This window comes from Pteropus alecto, unplaced genomic scaffold (genome assembly GCF_000325575.1).
Source record: "Pteropus alecto unplaced genomic scaffold, ASM32557v1 scaffold312, whole genome shotgun sequence".
NCBI classification, from domain to species: Eukaryota; Metazoa; Chordata; class Mammalia; order Chiroptera; family Pteropodidae; genus Pteropus; species Pteropus alecto.
In genome coordinates, this window is record NW_006433948.1 from 2785168 (window position 1) to 2789132 (window position 3965).

The window sequence follows — 3965 nt, forward strand, 5'->3', positions numbered from 1 at the left end:
AACTAGCTGGATAAAGTATGGTCGTTTCAGTGGAATACGATGCAGTTATTTTAAAGATAAAGGAGGATCTGCTTCCGAGAAGCAATGTGGGGAGTTCTGTTGATCCACTCCCAAATGAAACACCTGTAACTGGTGGAAGTTATTTTTTAAAACAGACAACCGTTTAAACTCTCTGGAAATTGTCTTAAGGGCAGAGAACAAATGAAAAAAAAATTTATTCAAGAAAATCTAAATCTTGGTAAGAAGAGTAAGAGTCTGTGACACTTGAGCAACAACCCACGATCTCCTCTATCCCAGTTCAGCATGGCCGAAGCTCCACTCCTGGCAGATGTGGCCAAGGAGACAGTCATCCCCTCCTCCCAGACCCCGTGAAAGATTATGGTATCACCCAGGGAGGGGCAGGCCGCCAGCCTTTCTCAAGCACTCCTAGCTCCAGCGGCAGTGGCTAAATTCCCGGTGACTGAGGCCGAGAGATCCAGGGCCCCTTTCCTCCACAGAAAGGAGGCTCTCCCCAAGGTGCAGCAGAACAGAAATGCTGCAGCCCTGAAGACCCTTGCTCAGCTAGCTCAGCTAGCTCACAGGGCAGAGATTCCACACTGGCAAGCCAAGAAGATCAAAGGCTACCACCCCTTTCCATAAAACAGGGGTGTCATGCCAAGAGGCCACTGTCCCCGCCTTGATCTCCAGAGTAGGGGCTCAGAGATTTAGTGCAGGAGGAGACGCAGTCTTTAAGAACTATACGAAATCCAGTTACCGTCATATTTAATGGTGAAGCTGAATGCTTTTCCCCTATAATCAGGAATAAGACAGGGATCCCCCCTCTCACCACTTCTATTCAACATTAGAAATTCGAACTAGGATAATTAGGCAAGGAAAGGAAATAAGATACGTGCAGATTGGAAAGGAAGAAGTAAATGATCTCTCCTTACAGATGACGTGATCTTGCGAATGAAAAGCCCAAGAAATCCACTAAAAACCAAGAGAACTGATAAGTGAGTTCAGCCAGGTTGCAGGGTACAAAATCAATGTACAAAAATCAACTGTATCTCTATACAGGAGCCATAAACAAACTGAAAATGAAAAAAAAATAATTCTCTTTAGAACAGCATCGAAAAGAATAAAATACTTAGTAATATCTTTATAAAAAGAAGTGCCAAACTTACACTCTAAAAACTACAAAATGTTCTTTTGTTTACAAAATATTCTTGAAAGAAATTAAAGAAGACCTAAAAAATGTAAAGATGTCACTCGTTAATGAATCAGATGACTTGATGTTAAGATAGCAATACTCTCCAAATTGATCCGTGGATATAGGGCAATACTCATCAAAATTCTAGCTGCCGTCTTTGCAGAAATTGACAAGCTATTTCCAAAATTCATATGAAAATTCGAGGGACCCAGAACGGTCAAAACAATCTTGAAAAAGAAAAAAACAAAGTTAGAAGGCTCACAAGTCCCAATCTCAAAACTTACTACAAAGTTACAGTAATCAAGACAGTGTGACACTTAACATAAAGGCAGACATAGATATATACATTGATGGAATAGAATTGAGAGTCCAGAAATAAACCTTCATACTTATGATCAATTGTTTTTTTGACATGGGTGCCAAGATAATTCAATGAGAGACAGAATAATCTTTTCAATAAATGGTGCTGGGACAACGAGATTCCAATGGAAAAGAATGACTTTGGACCTCACACTATGTACAAAATTAACTTGAAGTAGATGAAAGACCTAAATGCAAGTATTAAAAATATGAAACTCTCATAAGAAAACATAGATATAAATCTTCACGACCTTGGATTTGGCAATGATTCTTAGATATGACACCAAAAGCATGAGCAATAAAATTAAGGAGAGATACATCAGACTTCATCAAAATTAAAAACTTTTGTTCTTCAAATGACACCATCAAGAAAATGAAAAGACAACCCATGGGAGAAAATATTTGCGAATCGCTTATCTGATAAAAGACTTATATCTAGAATATATAAAGAGCTCCTACTATCCAATAATAAAAAGTTAAGCACTTCATGTCCACCAATATAACTGTTATTAAAAACCAAAACCAGAACAGTTATTTGTACACCTCTGGTCACAAGAGCCAAAAGTCAAAACAACTCAAGTGACCACCAACAAACAGATGAATGGATAAACAAAATGTGGTCTATACGCACAATGCAATGTTATCCAGCCTTAAAAAGGAAGGAAATATTGACATATTCTACAACACAGATGAACTTTGAAAACATTATGTTAAAGGAAATGAGCCAGTCACAAAAAGACAAATATTATATGACTCCATTTATATTAGGTCCCTCGAGTAGCCAGATGCATAGGGACAGAAAGTAGAATGGTGGTTATCATGGGCTGGCGAGGGAGGGGAAGGGAGACTTGGTGTTTAATGGGGATGGAATTTCAGTTTGGGAAATGAAAAAGTTCTGGAGATGGATGGTGGCGATGGCTACACGACTGTGTGAATGCGCATAACGCCGCAGAACTGTGCACCTAAACATGGTTAAGATGGTCAATTTTATGTTAGGCATATTATACCACGATAAAAAATAAAACAAATAACCCAATTTAAAAATGGGCAAAGGAACAAATATTTGAAAAGATGCTCAACATCGCTAGCTATTAGGGAAATGCAAATCAAAACCACAATGAGATACCATCTCACATCTATAATCAACAGGATAAGTAATAACAAATGCTGGAGAGGATGCAGAAAAAAAGAACCCTCATACACTGCTGGTGGGACTGCAAATTGGTACAGCCACTATGGAAAACAGTATGGAGGTTCTTCAAAAAACTAAGAATTGATCGACCATATGATCCAGCAATCCCTCTACTGGGTATTTACCCAAAATACTTGAAAACTCATATCCGAAAAGATATTTGCACACTGATGTTCACAGCAGCATTATTCACAGTGGCCAGGACATGGAAGCAACAGGAGTGTCCTACGATAGATGATTGGCTAAAGAAGCTGTGGTACATAGATACCATGGAATATTACTCGGCCATAAGAAGAGATGAAATACTGCCATTTGCGACAACATGGATGGACCTCGAGATAATCATGCTAAGCGAAATAAGCCAGACAGAAAAAGTTGAAAACCACACGATATCACTTATATGTGGGATATAAACCTAAAAGCAACAAACAGGACAAACAAACAGAGACTCATGGACATGGACTATAGACTAGTGCTTACCAGAGGGTAAGGGAGAGGGAGGAGGGGGAGGTAGACAGGGTAAAGGGGGTCAAATATGTGGTGACAGAAAGAAATCTAACTATGGGAGGTGAACACACAGTGTAAATGTATATATATGCCTTACTGTTAAAGTGTACAGATGAAGCTTATTGGATTTCGTTAACTCATGTCACCGTAAAAAAATAAATTAATTTTTAAAAAATGGGCAAAAGATCTGAATTGAAATTTCTCCAATGAAGATATGCAAATGACCAAAAAGAACATAAAAAGATGTTAAACATCATTAGCCATCGGGAAAATGCAAATCTAATCTACAAGATACCACTTCACACCCATGAGGATTGATTATGATCCAAAAGACAGATAATGACAAATGCTGGAGAGGATGTGGAGAGATTGGAACTCTCGTATACTGCTGCTGGGGTGTAAAATGGCGCAGCCTTTGTGGAAATGTCTCGCAGTTCCTTCAAAGGTTAAACAGAGAATTACAATATGATCCACACACACACACCTAGGTGTCTACCCAAGACATGAAAACATGTCCACAAAAGTTGTACGCAAATATCGATAGCAGCGTTATTCATAATAGTCAAAAAATACAAACAACCGAAATGTTCATTAATCGATGAATGGAAAAATCAAATGTGGTATGTCCATATAATTAAATATTATCGATCGATATAAAGAATGAAGTGCAGAGACATGCCATAACACGAACCTTGAAAACTGTATGTTAAGTAAAAA